Here is a 24,732-nt window from a genome sequence, read left to right as displayed (position 1 = left end):
AGCGGCCTGGCACAGCGCTCGTCAGCACACAGGGTCGCGCGGGCAGCCCCGCCCAGGGCTCACGGAAGTAAGTGTGCCCGCCCTTCTCCACGGCCCACTCTCCCCTTCACAGAATGAGAGCACCACCTCCTGCCTCACGGGAGGCGTCGGCCTGTGTGAGGTGCCCCAGGAGCCGGGGCCTGGCGGGGATGGCACCTGACACTCCTGACCGCCCCGCCGGGCTGCCCTGCTTGCACCTGAGGGACGGTGCCCTAGAGCTGGGGCGTCGGTGCAAGAGAGGTGACATGACTACTGTGTACACGTGTGCTAGGACTTTACCCGATGAGCAGTTGTACCAGAAGGTGGCTGATGAATGAGCAAGGCCTCGGGGAGTTTCCTGGTGAGACTTCACAGAGGAATGGGGTTCTGGACATTATCACCACAAATGCAGCAAAGAACGACAAACTTAGCAAACCATTAAAACACATTTTACTCAGTTAAACAGTACAGGAGCACATCTCAATGTCTTGATAACTCAAGTGATGATTTAGAGCAATTAAAATGCACCATGTGATAGCATCACTCAATAATGGCATCTCTTTCGGTTTTTACTGTGATACATATCTGGTAGTATTTACTGTTTTAATCGTTTTTAAGTGTGCGACTCCGTGGCATTTAGTACATCCACACTGTTGTACAACCACTACCACCATCCGTCTGCAGAACTCTGTCATCGACCCCTCCTGATACTGTACTCGTTAAGTAGTAACCCCCATTCTCTTCTTGGTGCCTAGTAACTACCGTCCTATCTTCTGCCTCTATAAATTTGATTAAAGATCTCATGTAAATGGAATCATACAGTACTTACCTTTTTTGTCTGGCCTATTTCACTTACCATAATGTCTTAAAGGATTATCCATGACGTAGCAAGTGTCAGACTATCGTTCCTTTTTTAAGGCTAAATAACATTCCAGTGTGTGAATGTACCACATTGTTTATTGGTTATTGAATAAACATTTTGGTGAATTCCACTTTTTGGCTATTGTGAATAATGCTTCCATGAACCCTGGCACACAAATATCAATTTAAGTCCTTGCTTTCAATTGTTTAGTGTACATGCCCAGAAGTAGAATTGCTGGATCACAGGATAATTCTTTTTTTTTTTTTTTTTTAAATTTTTATTTATTTATGATAGTCACAGAGAGAGAGAGAGAGGCAGAGACACAGGCAGAGGGAGAAGCAGGCTCCATGCACCGGGAGCCTGATGTGGGATTCGATCCCGGGTCTCCAGGATCGCGCCCTGGGCCAAAGGCAGGCGCCAAACCGCTGCGCCACCCAGGGATCCCACAGGATAATTCTATGTTTAGTTTTCTGAGGCACTAATTTGCTGTTTTCTAGTGTCACTGTACCATTTTACATTACCATCAACAACACCAAAAAGTTCCGGTTTCTCCACGTCCTTGATAACAATTGTCCTCTGCTTTATGTAATAGCTATCCTAATCCATGTGGACTAGTATCTCCTGGTTTTGATTTGCATTTCCCCAATGATTAGTGGTATTGAGGATTTTTTCATGTGCTTTTTTGACCATCTGTATATCTTTGGAGAAATGTCTATTTAAGTCCTTTGCCCATTTTTGAATTATGTTGTTTATTTGTTGAGTTGTAGGAGTCCCACATGTTCTGGATATTAATCCCTTTTCAGATATATGATTTATAAATATTTTCTCCCATTATGTGGGTTGCAATTATACTTTGTTGATAATGTCCTTAGATGCATAAAAATGTTTAATTTTAATGAAGTCCTTTTTAACAAAGTTTTCTTTTGTTGCCTGTGACTGGTGTGATATCTAAGAAATCACTGCCAAATCCAATTTCATGAAGCCTTCTCGCATGATTGCTTCTCAGAGTTTTATAGTTTTTTATCCAAGTAAGAGTCCAACTTCACTCCCTTTGCACGTGGATATTCACTTTTCTCAGCACCATTTGTTGAAAAGCTGACTGGCTTTTTAAAAACAACTTCACTGAGGTATAATTTAGATCTCATAAATTCACCTTTATAAAGTATATAATTCAGGGATCTCATAAATTCACCTTTTTAAAGTATATAATTCAGGAACCTGGACGGCTCAGTTGGTTAAGCAGCTGACTCTTGGTTACGGTTCAGGTCATGATCTCAGGCTTGTGAGACTGAGCCCCAGGTCGGGCTCCACACTCAGCAGGGAGTCTTGCTTGAGAATTCTCCGTCTCCTCCTGCCCCTCCCCCTGCTCATGTACTCTCTTTCTAAAATAAATCTCTTTTTTTAAAAGTATACAATTCAACAAATTTTAATAATTTGCGATTGTGCAACCATCACCACAATCCACTTGTAGTAGAATACTATCTCCAGTCCACTTGCAGTCACTCCCCATTCTGACCTCCTACCCTGGGCAGCCACTTGCATAGTACTTCCAGGTTCATCCATGTTGTAGCATCTATTGTAACATCATGAATGTAAGCATCAGGGGCACCTGGGTGGCTCAATCAGTTAAGCATCTGCCTTCGGCTCAGGTCATGATCCCGGAGTCCTGGGATCGAGCCCTCCATGAGGCTCCTTGCTGTGTGGGGAGCCTGCCTCTCCCTCTCCCCCTGCCTGCTGTTCCCCCTGCTTATGCTCTCTCTCTGTCAAATAAATAAATAAAATCCAAAAAAATGTAAACACACCAACTTATGGTCTTTTGCATCACTTAGTATAATAAAGGTTTATCCATGTTATAGCATGTACCAGTACTTTGTTCATTTTCATAGCTGAACAGTATTCCATTTTACGGATATACTGTATTTTATATATCTACTAAGTAATTGATGGACATTTGGGTTATTTCTACTTTTTATGAATAATGCCACTATGATAATTCATATTCAAGTTTTTGGGTGGCATATGTTTTCATGTATTTAGAGTAGTTCATTTACTAGAGAAGGGATTGCTGGGTGATATGATAAATTTATGTATTAACCCTTTAAGAAACTGCCAAAAGTCTTTCAAAATGGCTACAGTTTTTAATTCCCATCAGCTTTGTAGTCCAGTTTTCCCACATCCTCACCATTAGTTGTTAACATTTTTAAAATTATAGCAGTGTTAATAATAATTTCCATCTCCCTGACTAATTATGTTAAGTATCTTTTTGTATGCTTATAAGCCATTTGCATATTTTCTTTGGAAAAATGTAAATTCAAATGTATTGCTCAAATCTTAATTGGGTGACTCTTGTTGAGTTGAAAGAATTCTTTATATACTCTGGAGTCTTTTATTATATATATGATTTGTGAGTACTTTCTCCTAGTTAGTGGCTTGTCTTTTTATATTTATAATGGTGTGTTTTGAAGCAGTAGATGAAATCCAATTTATGGTCCAGTGATAAAGTCCAATTTTTTTGATCAATTGTGCTTTTCACACATAAGCTAAAACTTTTTGCTCAATCTAATGTCACAAAGACTTTCTAAGTTTTCCTCTATGAATTGTCTTCTAAGCTTTCTTTTATAGAGTTTTCTAGTTTTTAGCTCTTACATTTATATACATTTTGAGTTATTTTCTGTGTTTAGTAAGGATCTAAATTCATCTTTTTACATGTTGCTATCCAACTGTCCCAGCATAATTTGTTGAAAAGACTATCCTTTCTATACTGAACTGCCTTGGTTCTTTTGTCAAAAATCGAGTCTATTTCTAGATCCATTTGTTTATCTTCATGCCAACAGCACAGTGTCTTGATTGTACATTTGTAATATGATGTAGTAAAACAATATGAAGCATCCCCATTTTTTTTCAAAATTGCTTTTGCTATTCTAGATCCTTTGCATTTCCATAGGAATTTTATAGTTTGTCAATTTCTACAAACACACACTTGCCAGGACTTTGTTTGGTATAACATTGCATCTTTAGGTCAATTTTGAGAACTAACATCTTAACAATATTGAGTTTTACAAAATCATGAACACAGTCTATCACTACATTTATTTAGCTCTTGCTTTCATTTCTATCAGCAATATTTTAGTTTTCAGTACATAGACTTTTCACATCTTTTGGCAAATATTTTTTCTGTCCTTTCCTGTCTCTTATCTCCTCAGCAGCTCTAATTACCTCTACATTATACCACCTAAAGTTGTTGCATAGTATCACATGACATTCTTTTCACTAAAAATTTTTTAATAGTTTCTATTACTGTATATTCAAGTTTACCAATATTTTCTTTTATAATGTGTAATCTGATGTTAATACCATTTACTGTTTTCATCTCATACACTTATTTTCATCTCTGGAAGTACAATTTAATTTTTCTAAATATATATCTTCCGTATTCCTACTAAACTTTTGAATACATGGTATACATTTATAATAACTATTTAATGTGCCTGCCTGCTAATTCTAAGATTTGTAATAATTCTGGATCAATTTCAGTTTATTTTATTTTATTTTTTTTTTCAATTTCAGTTTATTAATTTTTCTTATTTTAAACACATTTCCTGCTTCTTTTCAGGTTGCTCATTTTCTTTTTAAGTTATCCTTTACTGCATTAGATTTATTTTTAATAAAAATTCATATATTTAAGGTACACAGCATGTTTTAATAGTACATATATATAGGAAAGTGATTTACTAAAGTCAAGCTAATTAATACATCCATCTTTTCACATAGTTACCATTTTATTTCTTTGTGGTGATACCATCTGAAATCTACACCTTAGCAAATTCCAATGTAGAATACAGCATTATTAACCATACTCATCAGACTTGTACATTAGATTTCTCCACTTATTTAGCCTACGACTGCAACCTTTTACCCTTTGATCAACATCTCCCTATTTCCCCAACCTCCTCACTCCTGGTAATTACTATTCTACTCTCTGCTTGTATGCAACTTTTTTGTATATTTTACATGCTAGTGAGATCACGTACTATTATTTTTCTTTCTGGCTGCTTATTTCATTTAGCACGGCTCCAGGTCTATCTAAGTTGTCATAAATGGCAGGAACTTCTTTATTAAAGGCTGAATAATGTTCAGCTGCTATTTCTTTATCCATTCATCTGTTAATGGAATATTAGGGTTTTTTTAATATCTTGATTATTGTGAATAATGCAATAAACACAGGAGCGCAGCCATCCTGACATACTTATTTCATTTCCTTTTGGATATATATCCAGAAGAATTGCTGCATTACACAAAAATTCTATTTTTAATTTTTTGGGGAGGCTCCAAAATGTTTTCCATAATGATGGAGCCAAGTTATATTCCCACTAGCAGTGTACAAGGGTGCCTTTTTCTCCACATTCTCAACAACACATTATCTTTTTATAATAGCCACCCCCGGGATCCCTGGGTGGCGCAGCAGTTTGGCGTCTGCCTTTGGCCCAGGGCGTGATCCTGGAGACCCAGGATCGAATCCCACATCAGGCTCCCGGTGCATGGGGCCTGCTTCTCCCTCTGCCTATGTCTCTGCCTCTCTCTCTCTCTCTCTGTGACTATCATAAAAAAAAAAAAAATAGCCACCCTCACAGGTATGATATCTCACTATGGTCTTGATTTGCAGTTCCCTGAAGATTAGTAATGTTGAGCATCTTTCATATACCTGTCAGCCATCTGTATGTCTTCTTTAAAAAAAATATCTATTCAGGTTCTTTGCACCTCTCCCCCTCCGTTTTTTGGGGTCACGTTTACAAAGGGAAAAAATCTAGTTTAGATTAAGTCTGGAAGATTTTTTGGTTTTTTTTTGTCTCCTACATGGGCTCTGTATTAAGATGCAATTAGTTCTATGACACTCAGTAAGGAGAGAGAGGAATCATATTTAAGCCTCTTAAAACAGGGCAGTCTGGGTGGCTCAGCGGTTTAGCACTGCCTTCAGCCCAGGGCCTGATCCTGGAGACCCGTGATCGAGTCCCGCGTCGGGGTCCCTGCATGGAGCCTGATTTTCCCTCTGCCTGTGTCTCTGCCTCTCTCTGTGTGTCTCTCATGAATAAATAAATAAAATCTTTAAAATAAAGAAAAAGTTCTTAAAACAAAACACCTGTAATTAACTCATAAGAAATCCTACATTTAAAATCCTATGTATGAAAAAAAAATTTTAAAAAAATCCTATGTATGACTATTTCATAAACAACTATTCTTTCTTAAGAATATAGTACTTGTTTTCCCTAAGCCAACCACCTTCACCACATGGTCTCAGGAGGAATAGGAAAAGGACCATGCAGGGTAGATAAACCACAGGAAAAAGTCCTATAGGAGGTGGGGATGGCTCCTTCACATGGTGAAGAGGATGAGAAAGGCGACCATTAAGCAAAAGAACTCCATGGCCTCCAAGAGGACAAAAGCCCAGAATGGAGTAGGAGATGAGCTGTTGCTTCAGAGAAGGGTTCCTGGTATAACCAAACACAACTAAACCCAGTCCCAATTCTAGCCCCAGAGCTAGTCATTCCTACCGTGGCAGCCTCAACCCCAATGAACTTGGCTGCTGTGTCAATGTCCCATGAAATGGTGCTTGTTTGGAAACTGCTCCAAGGTATAAGTGAGGTCAGGGGACACAGGGCAGCCTAGATGCTGAAGTTCTCATCTGTCAGTGTCTCTTGCAGTTTTAGCACCACTAACGACAGTGATTGGCTCACCAGCTGAGAAGTGCTCCTGACCGAGAAGAGAATGGAGACAAACTTTGTGAGGTGTACATTTTCAGGAGATGAGGGGCTGTGGCAGGAGAGCTGCTCCTGTGCAGAGAAGACTGAGAGATACAAATAGTTATTTTAATATTTCTTTATCTAGAAAAATAGTGACAAAATAGCATTCCACGTACATTTTCCTCAGAAATAGGGAAGAGCTAAGCATGTTGAAGGACCCCATTTTTGAATTAGATTAGTTGGTTTTTTGCTATTGAGTTGTAGAACTTCCTTATATACACATTGGGGTTCAACCCCTTATCAGATATATGGTTTGCAAATGTTTTCTCCCACCTCTTACATTGTATTCTAATATTGTTGATTGTTTCATTTTTTGTGCAGAAATTTTTAAATCTGATGTATCACCCCAATGATCCTCTATATAGGAAACCCAAAAAGTTCTACCAAAAAATTGCTAGAACTGATACACAAATTCAGTAAAGTCTCGGGATAAAAAATCAATATACAGAAATCTGTTGCATTTCTATACCATTAATGAAATGATGGGGTGCCTCAGTAACTCAGTTGAGCATGCAACTCTGGATTTTGGCTCAGATCATGATCTCAGGGTCATGAGATTGAGCCCCACATCATCAAGGAGTCTGCTTAGGATACTCTTTCTCTCCTTCTGCCCCTCCCCACCCCGACTCACAAGCTCCTTCTCTAAAAAAAAAAAAAAAAAGAAAGAAAGAAAGAAAGAAAGAAAGAAAGAAAGAAAGAAAAGAAAAGAAAGAGAAAAAGAAAAGGATAGGAAAGGTAGGAAAGGAAAGAAAAAGAAAAGAAGCAGAAAGAAAAATTAAGGAATCAACCCCATTTGCAATAACACAAAAAACAATAAGTCATCTAGGAATAAACCTAACCAAACAGGTGAAAGACCTGTACCCTGAAAACTATAAAGCACTGATGAAAGAAACTGAAGATGATACAAATAAATAGAAAGAGATTCCATGCTTATGAATCAGAAGATCAAATATTGTTAAAATATCTATACTACCCAAAGCAATTTACACATTAAATGAAATCCCCATCAAAATACCACCAGCATTTTTCACAGAGCTAGAAGAAACTATTCTAAAATTTGTATAGAACCAAAAAGACCTCAAATAGCCAAAGAAACCTTGAAAAACAAAAGCAAAGCGGTGGTATCACTATTCTGAACCACAACTTATATTACAAAACTGTAGTGATCAAAACAGTAGGTACCGGCACAAAAAAAAAAAAGACACATAGATCAAGAGAACAGAATAGAAAACCCAGAAATAAACACACAACTATATGGTCAATTAATCTTTTACAGATCAGGAAAGACTATCCAATGGAGGAAAAAACCAGTCTTTTCAACAAATGGTGTTGGGAAACTGGACAGCATCATGTAAAAGAATGAAACTAGACCATTTTCTTACACCATACACAAAAATAAATTAAAAATAGATTAAAGACCTACATGTGAGACATGAAACCATCAAAATCTTAGTGGGGAACACAGGCAGTAACCTCTTTGACATCAACAATAGCAATTCATTACTAGATATGTCTCCTAAGACAAGGGAAACAAAAGCAAATATAAACTATTGGGACTTCATCAAAATAAAAAGCTTCTTCTACACAGCAAAGGACAGAATTAACAAAACTAAAAAGAAACCTACAGAATGGGAGAAGATATCTGCAAATGACATATGTGATAAAGGATTAATATCCAAAATACACAAAGAATTTATGAAACTCAACAGCCAAAAACCAAATAATCCAATTTTAGAAAGGGTAGATGACATGAATAGGTATTTTTCCACAGAAGACATGCAGATGCCCAGCAGTCACATGAGAAGACGCTCAACATCATTCACCATCAGGGAAATACAAACCAAAACTACAATGAGATATCACCCCACACCTGTCAGAATGGCTAAAATTAACAACACAAGGAAAAAACAGATGTTGGTGAGAATGTGGACAAAGGAAGTCCCTCCTGCACGGTTGGTAGGAATACAAACTGGTGCTGCCATTGTGGACTCCTCAAAAAGTTAAAAATAGGGGGCACCCGGATGGCTCAGTCAATTAAACATCTGACTCTTGATTTCAGCTCAGGTCATAATCTCAAGGTTTTGAGAATGTGTCTCATGTTGAGCTCCATACTGGGTGTGGAGCCTGCTTAGGATTCTCTCTGCCTCTCCTTCTGCCCCTCCCCCATCTCTAAAAAAAAAGTTTAAAATAGAACTACCCTACAATCCAGCAATTGCACTACTAGGTATTTTACCCAAAGAATACAAAGGCACTAATTCAAAGGGATTGGGATACATACATCCCAACGTTTATAGCAGCATTACCTAAAATTACCAAATTATGGAAACAGTTCAAGTGTCCATCAATTGATGAATAAGAAAGTGGTGTATGTATATATCATGGGATATTAGCCGTAAAAAAGAATCTTGTCATTTGCAACAATGTAGAAGGAGCCAGAAAGTATTATGCTAAGAGAATGAAGTCAGTCAGAGAAAGACAAATGCCATATGATTTCACTCACATGTAGAATTTAAGAAACAAAACAAATGATTATAGAGGTAAGGGGGAGAGGCAAATCAAGAAACACACTCTTAACTACAGAGAACTGAGGGTCACCAGAGAGATGGGAGGTGGATGGCAGGATGGGTGAAATGGGTGATGGGGATTAGGAGGGCACGTGGGATGAGCACCGGGTATTGTATGTAAATGTTGAGTCACTATATTGTACACCTTAAACTAATAACACACTGCATGCTACCTAACTAACTAGAATTTGAATAAAGACTTTTTAAAAAATTCATTAACTATATGTGGTTGATTTACATTTGGGCTCTTAATTCTGTTCCATTGGTCTGTGTGTCTGTTTTAATTATAATATATTTGTAAAATAATTTAAAGGCAGGAAGTGTAATGCCTCCAACCTTCCTCTTCTCTCTCAAGAATGCTTTGGCTATTCAGGGTCTTTGTGGTTCCATACAAGTTTTTGAATTGTTTTTTTCTACTTTGGTGAAAAATGCCATTGAAGTTTTGATAGTAATTGCGTTAAATCTGTATATCACTTTCGGCAGTATGGACATTTTAATATTAATTCTTCCAATTCATGAACATGGGCTATCTTCCCATTTTTTTGCATCTCTGATTTCTTTCTTTTTTTTTTAATTTCTTTAATAAAGGTTTTATAGTTTTCAATGTATAGATCTTTGACCTCCTTGGTTTAAGATCATTTCTAAGTCATCACTTTGATGGTATATTATAAATAGGATAATTTTGATTTCCTTCTTTTTCAGATAGCTCACTGCTGGTGTAAAGAATTGCGACTTATTTCTATATGTTTTGTATCCTGAAACTTTACTGAAGCCATTTATTAGTTCTAACAATTTCTAATGGAGTATTTTATTTATGGTTTTTGCATATAGAATAATGTAATCTGCAAACAGAGATAATTTAACTTCTTCCTTTTTGATTGGATGCTGTTTTTTAAGAAATACCAGGTCTAGTTGCTCTTGTAGTACTTCCAGTCTGAGAATGAGATCTTTGCTTGGTATTGGCCAAGTACAAAAGACAAAAATTTCAGTTTTTTTCCCATTGATAATGAGACTACCTGTGGAATTTTCACAAATGGTCTTTATTGTGTTGAGGAAATTTCCTCTATGCCTATTTTGATGAGAGTTTTTATCACTAATGGACACTAACTTTGTCAACTAATTTTTCTGCATCTACCAAGATGATCATGTCGCTTTTATCTTTCATTCTGTTAATGTGCTATGTCATATTGATTGCATATGTTAAACCAACAGGTTGGTAATTTCTGATCGGATGCAAGGCAGTGAATTGTACCTGTTGCGTACTGGATTGTTTTTGTTGTTGTTGTTTGTTTGCCTTATTGAACTTTAATCCGGGATGCAGTTATTTGGAAACAAATTGACTCAGTTCTCACTTTTAAGGATTATTAGGCAGGACCAGAACAGTGTTTAATGTGGGCTAATTATTCCCCTCTACTGGGGAAACATTCATCTCGGTACTCTACCTAATGCCTCATGAATAACTGGAGTTTTTGTTTTATTATTGGGAACAGACACTTTTCCCAGCCTTGTGTGAGTACTGGACACCTCTAATCCTTTCAGGTAATCCTGTACCAGGGGCACCTGGGTAGCTTAGTCGGTTAAGCATCTGCTCTCAACTCAGATCATGATCCTGGAGTCCTGGGATATGGCCTCAAATCAGGCTCCCTGCTCATCAAGGACTCTGCTTCTCCCTCTGTCCCTCATCTTGCTTGTGCTTCCATTATCTTTCAAATAAATAAATAATTTTTTAAAAATGTAATTCTGACCCTAACCTCAAGTACTCCCCTCCTATATATGTGTTAATACTCAACTGAATACTTGAACTGAGGATTTCTGGAATTCTCTCTGTGCAGCTATTTTGTCCGGCACTCTGTTCACAGACCATAGTCTCTTCAATCTTTCTAGACTCAGTTTTATCTTCTCAACTCAGGGAGTCTACCAAGCTCAGCCTGGGTTCCCCCACCCTGGGCCACAGCCTGTAAACTCTTTCAAGGCAATAATCTGAAGTAATCACTGGATCACCTCTTCTGTTTCCCATCTCTCAGGAATCATGATCCTTTGTTTCCTGATGTCCAAGGTCTTGAAAACCTGTGTATTATATCCATTCATGTATTAGATCCTTTATTAAAAATTTTTTTAAGTAGGAGATAAATCCAGTCCCTGTTACTCCATCTTGGCCAGAAGTAGAAGTCTCAAGATACTTTTCAGCCGTTAACTGGCCTCCAAGTTTCCCAAAGATTTTCCTATCCTTACAGGAAAAAAAAAAAAAAAAAATCTTCCTCCTCTCTATATACGCCCACTTCACATTATTTCCGGAGAAATAATCCCTTGAATAGTGTACATTCAATGTACACTATATACATTGTACATTGTGTACAATGTACACTAATGTTCACATAGTGAACATTATAGCTAACAACATAATTTCACATACGAGATAACATGGTTTTCTCTGGGAAAAAAAAAAGATGACTTATGTCGCTAATAAGAAAACCATCTTAATGTCAAAATGCATACAAAATTTTCCTTGGGTCAACCTTTTGGGTAGCTCCAGATCCCCATATGTAACAACAACAACCTCATCCAGGACTTTAAAATGAACATTTTATTTTGAATTTGCTTATTGTGCTGGGCACCAGTGCTTGTCTCTACCAGGTTTATATCATACTGGACTGAATTGGCCCTCTGAAGGTGGCCCTTCCTGACAGTAAAAAGGAAAGAAACACACAAATAAAAAGTAGGTAAGTGGAAAAGGAGAAAGAAATTTAAACTTGAATATTTAGAGGTTCATTTTCTTCTCCAGAACTACTTGAAATTGACAAGGCTGCCCTAAAACTGCCCCATTATTTAACAAATCCACCAAAGCAGGTAGGTATTTACAGGGACTTCAGATGCTGATGATGAACTTAGTTCTTTTCCTTGAAAATAAGAGAGCTCCTGTTACTAATGTAATGTTTTTGTAATGTTTTAATGTTTAGGGTAATGTTTTTACCCTTTTTAAAGAGGTTTTCATTATTAGTTAGGACCCTTGTGATGTGGGGTGGCTTTACTAACTATTCTATTAATGGCATTTAAAAACTCATTTTGTACCTTTTTAAAAGTTTTAGTTCATCAATCTTTTTGGTCACCTGGCCAGTGAATATAGTTATAATTGTATTCAGATGATTATGACAGTTTTTTTTAAACTCCTTTTAATGTTAAACAAGCTTTGAGAATGCACACTCGTTCTCATTTTTTTCAATGTGTCAATGCCTAAAGTATTACCTTATATTAATGAAAATGAATTCAAAATCATTTGCCACAGCAAAATGAAATGTGTCTTCTAAAAATACTCTGGTTTCTCCTCATGAAAACACTATTGATTCTAGCCTAGATTTTGGCATAAGTGAGGTATCATTTTGGACTTCATTTAGAGATGGCACCAATTAGTCACTGAATTTCAAAAGGCCCACAGTTGAAGCAATCACAACCACTAATGGACCCAAAAACTATTGTAGTAAGTGGAGTTGGTTTCGTTCTCGAAAGCACCACATTTCTGACAAATACATCTCACTTGGTCAGTACACATGAGCCCAAATCTTAAGTGTAGATTCTATAAGCAATAAGCTACTCATTTTCAAATTAATTCCGTTCTTGGTTTTGTTAAGACTCATGTGTCTGCCCATATTATCATGTAAAAATGACTCTGCTTATGTTCTCATTCAAAAAAGGAAAATACACAATTTTAAACATACTGCAACTCTTCTGAAAATTATTCAAGGATGTCACTTTTTATAAAGAATGTTAAGGATGCTATTGTTTCTTGTTGATTAAACCTATATTCATTTACCAAAGGCTTTAAAATGAAAATGCTTAACTTTCATGATTAGCAAATAACTTATTTTTAAATAAAGCATACATAAAAGAATGAGAAACATATTTATGTACAGTTTAAAACTCAGAGACCCTTATGCACACGGCAGAGGATCAGAAATAGACCACTAACGTATCCCAAATGCCCCATTCCCTGTCTTCTCTAATTGCGTCCTTTTCTCTCCCACCAGAGGTAACCACCATTCTGTTATTGTGTTCATTGGTCTCTCCCTTTTCTTTATACTTTTATGACCCTCAACAGCACATTATTTTATCTAGTTTTAAATTTTATATGAATGGATTCTACTGTTAATGTGACTTACGTCTTTCACTTAAAATCATGTTTCTAAGATTCATCCAGGTCGATGTGTGTAACTGTAGTTCATTTCTGCCCTTATATTCTTGAATATGAACATAACTTACTGTTGATGTGTACATGGGTGATTTTCATCGTTTGCTATTATGAGCAGTTTTATAAAACCCTGGTACTCGTGTGTGAGGGTTTCTGTGAGGTATATACACAGAAGCAAAACTGCTGGGTTGTAGAGCATGCACCCGTTTAACCTTACAGGGTGTTTGCACACTGATTCAAAAGATTTCAAAACAGCTTCAAATTCTAAAATCTCACATTTTATATTACATGGTTGTTTTTTTTTTTTTTTTTTTTGTCTTTGGTTCTTTTACTTTTTGCCAATCTCCTGAGTGAGACTGTGTTTTTCATTGTGGGTTGAATCCACATTTTCCTAATAAGGTTGAGCATCTTATGTTTATTTAATAAAAGTTTCTGCTTCATCTTCTATAAACTTATTTTTCTCATTTGTCTACCAGTTTAACTTCTCTTTAATGACTTGTAGTTGCTGTTGATATATTCAACACATACACACACACACACACACACACACACCCATATACACATCTATTTTCACACGCTACATTTTCTCCTACTTCATAGCTTCATTTTTTTTTCATAGCTTCATTTTTTTAACCACAAGTTTTCAATATTAATATAGTAAAATTTACTGGCCAGTTGTTTTACTATTTGTACTTCTTGAATTCTGTTTCAGAAATCTATTCCTACACCAATGGCACAAAGATATTTAAATGTTCTTGTGAGAGTTTTCGTTTCACATTTAGTCTTTTACCTGTACTAATTTTGAGGTATGCTTTGAGGTAAAGATCCAATTTTACTTTCCTCCATATGGATAAACAATAATGCCAACTTCATTTTTGAGAAGTCCATTATTACTGCACTGCTTTGCAATAACACCCGTGTTAATGTATCGAGTATCTATATGTGCTGCTTGCTGTAGGCTTTTGGTAGATACCCTTTCTTTCTTTCTAGTTGGATAAGAATTGAGAAGTTTTTTCTTTCTCAAGAGAAAGATTTTTCTCTTTTACTATATAAACTAGATAAAGTACCTTAGTTAATAATTTTATACCAACTTTGCATTCCTGTATTAATGTATTATAATCCTTGGAATAATTCCAAGATCATAATTTTTTAATACATTACTGAATTTGGTTTGCTAATTTTTAATCTAGGTTGAATGAATAAGGTTGGATCATAATTTTCTTGTTCATACTGTGATTGTTAATTTTAGGTATCCACTTGGCTGGATCCAGTGCCCAGATATTGGGTCAAATATTATTCTGGGGATCCCTGGGTGGCGCAGCGGTTTAGCGCCTGCCTTTGGCCCAGGGCACGATCCTGGAGACCTGGGATCAAATCCCACGTCGGGCTCCCAGTGCATGGGGCCTGCTTCTCCCTCTGCCTGTGTCTCTGCCTCTCTCTCTCACTATCATAAATAAATAAAAATTAAAAAAATATTATTCTGGATGTTTCTATAAGAGTGTTTTTTGAACTAATTCTTAAATCAGTGGACTTTGAATAAAGCAGATTGCATTCTATGATGGGGTTGGACTTCATCCAGTCTACAGCCTTTTTTTTTTTTCCAGTCTACAGCCTTAAAAGAACAAAGACTGACCTCCCCTGAACAAGAAGAAATACTCACTGTTCCCTGAGTCTCCAGGCTGCCAGCCCACCTTGATGCCTATGGACATGTCTATCTCCACAATTGAACGAGCCATTTCCTTAAAATAAATCTCTCTCCACACACCCTATTAGTTATGTTTGTATGGAGAATGTTAATACACATAATATCATAGTTTACACTGTGTCCCCCAAAATTCATAAAGTGAAGCCCTAACTCCTCAGGTAACTATATTTGGGGACAGAGCTTTTAGAGAAGTAGCTAGGGTTAGATCAGATTAGACAAATGGGGCCCTATTCTGAAAGGAGTAGTATCTTATAAGAAGAGAAAAAGGGGCACCTGGCTGACTCACTTGGTAAATTTTGCAGCTCTTGATCTCAGGGTTGTAAGTGCAAGCCCACAAGCTGAGCATGGAGCCTACTTTTAAAAAAAGAGAGAGAGAGAGGAAGATACACAGATCTCCCTCTCTCTCTCTCTCTCTCTCTCTCTCTGCTTTCTTGAGAAGGTACGTGAGGACCTAAGTAGGCAGCTATCTATAAGCCGGAAAGAAAGGCCTTACCAGAAACAGCCCCTGCCAACAACTTGATCTTAGACAACCAGCATCCAAAACTATGAGAAAATACATTTCTGTTTAGTCCACCCAGTCTGTGCTGTTCTGATATGCCAGCCCCAGAACACGAGTGTGCCTGACTTCATAGGTTTTCAGTATCAAGTAATGCTAGTCTAAAAAAAGAATGAATGAGTTTTCCCTGTTCTTCTATCCTTTGTAGTAGCATGTTTGTTTGTTTTAGAGAATTCACCAGTAAGACTGTCTGGGTCTGGATCAGTGAGATTTTTAGATTTCAAACTCGATTTACTGAATGATGACAGGATATTTCAAGAATAAATATTTCTTTTTGAGCCAGTTTAGACAACTAGTTTTTTAGAGATTTTTGCATTTAATCTAAGATTTCAAACTTACCCGAATAAAGTTATACAAAATATTCTTGGTCTGTTGCACTTGAGTTAAATATTTTTCCATTCCTAATATTGTTCATTTGTGCCTTTTTTCTTTCTTTTTAAATCCTTGATAGAAACTTGTCAATGTTTTTTAATTTTATTTTTTTATTTTTATTTTTTTTAAAGATTTATTTATTCATTCAGAGAGAGCGAAGAGAGAGGCAGAGACACAGACAGAGGGAGAAGCAGGCTCCATGCAGGAAGCCCAATGTGGGACTAGGTCCTGGGTCTCCAGGATCACACCCCAGGCTGCAGGCGGCGCTAAACCGCTGCGCCACCAGGGCTGCCCGAAATTTGTCAATTTTATTAATATTTTCAAGGAACCAGACTTTGGCTTTGTTGCTTCTCTCTATTATACTTAATTTCTAAATATGGTGGTCTTTCATAGTTATTTTTTGTCACTGACTTTTCTCTTAGTCACACTGAGAGAATGAGGTCTATATGTGATATAATTTTGAAACTTTGAAATTTGGTGAAAATTGCCGTATTGCCCAGCACAGAATAATTTTCATAAATATTCTGTATGAACTTATAAATAATTTTATAACTGCTAGGTATTATGTTTTAGAATAAGTCTGGATCATGGTGTTAATTATATTGTTAAAATCTTATGGTTTTAAAGAGAAAAAACAAAAACCATATGATCCTCTCAGTAGATGCAGAGAAAGCATTTGACAAAACACAGCATCCATTCCTGATCAAAACCTTTCAGAGTGTAGGGAAAGAGGGAACATTCCTCAGCATCTTAAAAGCAATCTATGAAAAGCCCACAGCAAATATCATTCTCAATGGGGAAGCACTGGGAGCCTTTCCCCTAAGATCAGGAACACGACAGGGATGTCCACGCTCACCACCGCTATTCAACATAGTCCTAGAAGTCCTGGCCTCAGCAATCAGGCAACAAACAGAAATAAAAGGCATTCACATTGGCAAAGAAGAAGTCAAACTCTCCCACTTTGCAGATGACATGATACTGTACATAGAAAACCCAAAGACTCCACCCCAAGATTGCTAGAACTCATACAGCAGTTCAGCAGTGTGGCAGGATACAAAATCAATGCCCAGAAATCAGTGGCATTTCTATACACTAACAATGAGACTGAAGAAAGAGAAATTAAAGGATCCATCCCACTTAGAATAGCACCCAAAAGCATAAGATACCTAGGAATAAACCGAACCAAAGAAGTAAAGGATCTATACCCTAAAAACTACAGAATACTCTTGAAAGAAATTGAGAAAGACACAAAGAGATGGAAAAACACTCCATGCTCATGGATTGGAAGAATTAATATTGTGAAAATGGCAATATTACCCAGGGCAATGTACACGTTCAATGCAATCCCTATCAAAATACCATGGACTTTCTTCAGAGAGTTAGGACAAATTATTTTAAGATTTGTGTGGAATCAGAAAAGACCCCGAATTGCCAGGGGAATATTGGAAAAGAAAACCAGAGCCGGGGGCATCACAATGCTGGATTTCAGGTTGTACTACAAAGCTGTGGTCAAGACAGTGTGGTCTTGGAACAAAACAGACACATAGATCAATGGAACACAATAGAGAATCCAGAAGTGGACCCTCAACTCTATGGTCAACTAATATTCGACAAAGCAGGAAAGACTATCCACTGGAGAAAGGACAGTCTCTTCAATTAATGGTGCTGGGAAAATTGGACAGCCACGTGCAGAAGAATGAAACTAGACCATTCTCTTACACCAGACACAGAGATACACTCAAAATGGATGAAAGATCTAAATGTGAGACCAGAATCCATCAAAATCCTAGAGGAGAACACAGGGAACACCCTTTCTGAACTTGGCCACAGCAACTCTTTGCAGGATACATCTAGGAAGGCGAGGGAAACAAAAGTAAAAATGAACTAATTTTGATGTAATCAAGATAAAAAGCCTCTGCACAGCAAAAGAAACAGTCATCAACCTACAGGATAGGAGAAGATATTTGCAAATGACACATCAGATAAAGGGCTAGTTTCCAAGATCTATAAAGAACTTATTCAACTCAACAGCAAAGAAACAAGCAATCCAATCACAAAATGGGCAAAAGACATGAACAGAAATCTCACAGAGGAAGACCTAGACATGGCCAACAAGCACATGAGAAAATGCTCCGCATCACTTGTCATCAGGGAAATATAAATCAAGACCACAATGAGATCCCACCTCACACCAGTGAGAAGGGGAAAATTAACAAGACTGGAAACAACAGATGTTGGAGAGGATGTGGAGCAAGGGGAACCCTCCTGCACTGTTGGTGGGAATGTGGACTGGTGCAGCCACTCTGGAAAACTGTGTGGAGGTTCCTCAAAGAGTTACAAATAGATCTGCCCTACGACCCAGCAATTGCACTGCTGGGATTTACCCCAAAGATACAGATGCAGTGAAACGCTGGGACACCTGCACCCCGATGTTTATAGCAGCAACGTCCACAATAGCCAAACTGTGGAAGGAGCCTGGGTGTCCATCGAAAGATGATGGATAGAGAAGATGTGGTCTATGGATACATGGAATATTCCTCAGCCGTTAGAAAGGACGAATACCCACCATTTGCTTCGACGTGGATGGAATTGGAGGGGATTATGCTGAGTGAAGTAAGTCAATCGGAGAAGGACAATTATATAGTTTCACTCATACGGGGAATATAAGAAATAGTGAAAGGGATTATAGGGGAAAGGAGGGGAACTGATTGTGAAAAATTAGAGAGGGAGACAAACAATGAGAGACACCTAACTCTGGGAATCGAACAAGGTTGCAGAAGGGGAAGTGGGGGGGGTGGGGGTAACTGGGTGACAGGCACTGAGGGCACCTGATGAGATGAGTACTGGGTGTTATGCTATATGTTGGTAAGATGATTTTAAAATTTAAAAATGTAAAAAAAATTCTCTGTTAGTCATTCTTTTTCAAATTTACAGACATAGGTCTCAAGCGTTGAAGATCTAAGAGATATCTGGATTTCTGAATATTCCTAATTGTGTTCCTGGGGATAGGAGTGTTGGAAATTTAAATTCTAGCCCTAATTTTAGGATAAAATTCCCTCAGGACTTGACTGAAGTACCAAAAAATGTTCCCCCAAAAGTGATAGTTGTAATATTTCAAAATATCTTAGATGAGGTTAAGGTCTCAGTAACATGAGAATTCAGTAGAATTACAAAGATATTAAGTATAAAGTATAATTCGCACTGTTGTATTTTCAGTTTTTCTGCCCAATGTTAAAGCATATACATTTTAATAAGTGTATAAATTACTAAAAAAAAAAAAAGTGAGACAAGTCCATGTGATAGTCTTAATGAAAATGAGAGTCCTGGAAGTTGGATTTTACATTTTATATCTGTCTGGAGTTTTAAAGCCATAATAAAAATACTATATGTTGCAAAGAAAAGGTTTTACTTTTTTAATTTAAATTCAAGTACGTTAGCATATACTGTATTATTAGTTTCTGGGGTATAATTCAGTGATTCATCAGTTGCATATAACACCCGGTGCTCATTCCATCCAGTGCCCTCCTTAATGCCCATCACCCAGTTACCCCATCCCTCCCCCCTCCCCCCCAGCAACCATCAGTTTGTTTCCTGTGGTTAAGAGTCTCTCATGGTTTGCTTCTCTCTCTGTTTTTATCTTATTTTCTTTTTCTTTCCCTTCCCCTATGCTCCTCTCTTTTGTTTATTAGATTCCACATGAGTGAAATCGTATGGTACTGGTCTTTCTCTAACTTATTTCGGTCAGCATAATACCCTTTAGTTCTATCTATGTTGTTGCAAATGGCAAGATTTCATTCTTTGTGATGGCTGAATAATATTCCATTGTATATATGCAACAGGGTTTTACTTTTAATCCCTTTGATCAATATGGCTTTTTTCCCCCCAAATTGGATAACAGATCAAAATGAAACCCATCAATGCGAATTCAATTACTAACTTTGTTACTTGTTTTTGCTAGAAATATTATTAATGTAATAAATAAAAACATGGGAGATTTAAAAAGGGAGTATGTGGCAGTAAAAAGTTGTATTATGCGTAGTCCTGATTTTTGCATATCTACTAAATTGCTTGTGTATGCTAGACGGCTCTAAACTACCCACCCCTCAGTTTTCTCTGTGAAGTAGAAGTTAGTTACTTGGGCGAAAGCTATAATTGATATGAGTAAAAAGACTATAGTAGGAACAACTGTGACATAGAAATACAACTCTTTTGTTTTTCAAAGAAAAAAAGTAATTTTGTCTGAAAGCAGCAATTTGCAACTTTCAGACTTTTTGGTTTCCAAACCAAAAGACTCTCAAACTAACTGAGGATTCTAGAGCCTCTGTTTACATGGGTTAGAATTATTGGCGTTTACTCTATTGGAAATTGAAATATAAATTTTTAAAAATACATACTTACTGATTGATTGAAGAAAAGATTAATAACCACACAGCATGTTAAAAATAACATCTTAATGATATTATAAAAATGATTTGAACTGGAAAAGCTCATGAGAAAGAACCAGGGATAACTAAAGTAAGGGTCGGTTTGGTCTAGAATATGAGAAAACATAATGAAGAACAAAACTTGCAAAATAATTTTATTTTGTCCATTTCAACTAAAGTGGTAAAGTATGGTTTCTCAGGCACCTTTGAAACTATATTAATCAAGTGCCCAAATCTCCTCTGGCAACTGTTTTGATTTTGCCTTTCCCAAACTAGACCCAAAATATAGAAAAAAAAATTTCAGATTATCTTTTACATTTAAAACTGTCTTTGACATTTCCCAGAGGACCCTGGAAAAAATCACACCTTTTTTTTTTTTTTTTTTTTTTTGTCTTTTACCTTATAGAAACAAAGATGACCGAAATAATTATAATACTGAAACATTGGGCAAAAATCTCCAGAATTTCCTGGAGATTTGTCAGTGTCTTTGCTGTCCATAATATGTTTTTAGTCTCAGGGCAAATATAGATCAAAACTCTTAACTGGAATTCATATAGATTCCAATAGAGAATTTTACCTTTATCCATTCTGACATTATTGGTTACAGAAATAAATTACCCATAACCACTAATTATCTATCATCTACATAGTTTTTGTTTTAATGTGATGCTTTTGAGAAGGCAATGCTGTAGCTATAAAGCACAGTTTGTGTCCTAAACCTAAAAGGACAGTCCCAGAGCCTCATGGACAAGAAATGTACCATTCACTGTAAATTATATTATAATTATAAATTATATTATATTTCTTAAAAAAGATTATTATGTACAATATTCTGAGATGAAAGGATGAATCAGGATTTCCAGGATTCTTTAGATGAAGCAAACAGCTTTATTTATTATTATTTTTTTTAGCAAACAGTTTTATGAAAGCAGACTGCTAATTCAAGATGCTGAGGAACATAGGAATGAATAAACTGATGAAGGAAAATTTAGTAGTTATCGGTTTGAAATATTGGTAATACTTAATGATCTATTTTTCTGATATTAAGAAACCTTTTTCCTTAAGCTATCAATATCCCACAAGTTAGTAAATAGTATTTTTGCTTAAATGAAAATATTTTGAAATATCTGATTCTCATTGAACATCCCTTGACCCATAAATTCAGAAACTGAGTCATTTGTCTCTTAATGCCAATATTGTTACCTTCATGTGTCCAATAAGACTAATCTTGGGCAGCCTGGGTGGCTCAGCGGTTTAGTGCCACCTTCGGCCCATGGTGTGATCCTGGAGACCCGGGATTGAGTCTTGCATCGATCGGGCTCTCTGCATGTAGCCTGCTTCTCCCTCTGCCTGTGTCTCTGCCTCTCTCTCTCTGTGTCTCTCATGAATAAATAAAGAAAATATTAAAAAAAAAGAAAGACTCTATTCTCATTATTATTAGGATAAAACTGGTAAATCATTTGGGCAACCAAGGCCTTCTCTGGACTGTCATCTTTGAAATGAGTCTCACCGAGTTAGGTGTGACAAGTCATTTCTACAGAACTAAGGTTCACTTATAGATTCCAAATCTACGAAGGCCGCCTGGTAATACTGGCCTGGTAAGTCTTACAAGTTCAAGCTTTACAGGTAGTGAGGAAGTTACTTATGCAGAGACCAAGAACCTTAGCAAATCTGGGGGACTTCAAGAAAAGAAGAACTCATCCAATTTATAGAAGTACCAGTGAAATCTGGTAGAGTTAGTTTCCTAGACTTGGTTTCCTAGCCTCAGGACAGCTAGTAATAGAGGTTTATAAAAGTCTATTCTAATTCCTTATAAAAATGTTCAGACAGAAAAGCAAATTGAAGGTGATCTATTTGTTTAATACCTTTGTTGTATCTATATAAGCTGCACCAGCACTTTTTATATCAAGAATAATTTCTTTGAGATTATTACAACCACCAGGGGCAAGGACTGTCCTCAACAAGTATGAAGTACGTTGAAATGGACAAAAATAAATATCACTAGGTGTCCTGTCTGATACACTCTTTCAGATTATCCAGTGCTACAGCGGTTTGCATCTCTCGTTGTATTCCAGCTATTTTAAATTCTTAAATTTTAGAAAATTTAAAATAACACAAATGATTCTTTCCCACAGAAATTCAAAATAAATTTTGTCTGGTGGAATATAATTGATTATTGCCCGTTAGACACCGGTCAGTTTTGCATGTATTTGTAAATTCCTTTCAGAAATAATAATGTAATTTCTGGTTACATATTTATCTGTTGCTTTGAACTGCTGTAACATCATACTGGTCTCCTCATTAATTAATATGTTAAATAATATTTTTGATGTGTTCATTTATATTTGTATGCGATCAAGCCTTTACCTTATCTTCAAAAAAAATACAAAGCAGGGCAGCCCGGTGGCTCAGCATGCCACCTTCAGCCCAGGGCGTGATCCTGGAGACCCGAGATTGAGTCCCAAGTCAGGCTCCCTGCATGGGGCCTGCTTCTCCCTCTGCCTCTCTCTGTCTGTCTGTCTGTCTGTCATGAATAAATAATAAATAAAATTTTTTAAAAATAAAAATAAATAATTAAAAAAACCAAAAAGTTATACCATTAGGAAGGCTGACCCAGACTCCAGAGCCTGGAAGATTCAAGGATTGCCAAGGTAAAGGAAAGCAGCAACTACACTTTATAACACTTTACAGATCTCTGGGTCCCTTACACCACTTTACCATTTTACTTTCAGGCAATGACTTTCAAACATGTTTTCAGGAACACACTATGTATGAAAGGCAAAGGGATGAAAATCATGATAAAACAACCTACCCTGGATCAAACTTTTACAAGAAAAAGGCCACATTTTTTAATGTTTTTCTGACATCTTTAGCAACTAAAAATATAAAACTAAATAAAAATATAATGTTTTGGGTCACCCGGATGGCTCAGTTGGTTAAGCATTTGCCTTTGGCTCAGGTTGTGATCCCAGGGTCCTGGGATGGAGTCCTGCATCCAGCTCCCCGCTCAGCAGATTGCCTGCTTCTCCCTCTGCCTCTGCCGCCCCACAGCCTGCTGTGTGCTTGCGCACTCTCTGTCTCTCAAATAAATAAATAAAATCCTTAAAAAAAAATGCAATGTCTTTAAGAATCACAGTATTCCATTGGTTAATTTCTGCCATTTGTGTGCTACATTAGAACCAAAAAATTTTTTTTAATAATTTAAAATAGAATGTCAAGAAATAAAGCAATTGTGATTTCTTTTATCTTACAAAAAGCTAAATGATATATGAAATCCATTTGGATTAAGCCTAAGAAATTTAGTGGCAGCTTTGATGAGATATGAGTAAAGGACTTCCTAATAGCCAGACAGCTGGAGCCATGAGTCAGCTTCACCTTCCAATTCTTTTTCTGCAGAAAAAATGAAAATGACAGCATCTCTGGGAGAAGTCATAAATTAAGCTACACTGTTATTTAAACCACCATGTGAATGAAATTTTTCAGAAAGAATTTTTAAAGCAGAGAACAGAGAACAGTGAATGTACAGTATGAGGAAAAGAATCATGACAGAAAGAGCCCAAAAAGATAAAATTCTGCTACTTTATAGTTGGTCCCTTAATAACAACCACTTTTACTTTGGACAGAAAATAAAATATGTGTTTCCAAAAGTCCAAGTTTCCAAGGCAAGAAGCCATATGATGGTAGAAAGGGATAGTGGCCTGATATAAGTGATTCAAACTTAAAGCCTCACAGCTACCCAAAAGGGATCTTGGGGCAGTCCAATGAGATAATGTATTTCAAAGCACTTGGCATGTAATAAATGCTTGTTGTTTTCCTAATTTTATGAATGATATTAATGGAGAAAGAGAAAGAAAACAATAAATACATGAAGAAAAGAATAATTCAAATTAGACACACTAAACAAAAGTCTGATCTGTGGATTTCTGAAATTTATTTGTAAAACTGAAAAAACATATAGGAAGAGTATTTCCTATAATACTAGATACATAATACTAGATACATATAAATCTGAAGATTTATAATAATTACTCTGCCTTCTGAAATTTCTTTAAAAAGTTCTAGATAGTCACATATAAATGTTTTAAGTGAATAAAAAGCTGAACAATGTTACTGGAAATCTAAAACGTGCTATTTTTCTTCCCATTATATTAATGTTCTCAGCTGAAGCTGAAAAACAATAGCATGTCTTTCTTCCAGACTACAAATTACAGCAAAGTCTTATAACTACAACATAAGGCCATTATAGAAAC

The 24,732-nt window shown here is 36.6% G+C and overlaps 1 pseudogene; it reads right to left on the bottom strand.

Moving 5' to 3' along the window:
• Positions 1-6,250: 6,250 nt before the first annotated feature.
• LOC112675504 (ATP synthase F(0) complex subunit C2, mitochondrial-like) overlaps positions 6,251-24,732 on the bottom strand; it is a 42,419-nt pseudogene continuing 23,937 nt past the window's right edge.

This window comes from Canis lupus, chromosome 30 (assembly GCF_003254725.2).
Source record: "Canis lupus dingo isolate Sandy chromosome 30, ASM325472v2, whole genome shotgun sequence".
Lineage (NCBI taxonomy): Eukaryota > Metazoa > Chordata > Mammalia > Carnivora > Canidae > Canis > Canis lupus.
Note: the sequence above shows the minus strand (reverse complement) of the source record. Positions and strands in the feature narration are given on the sequence as shown.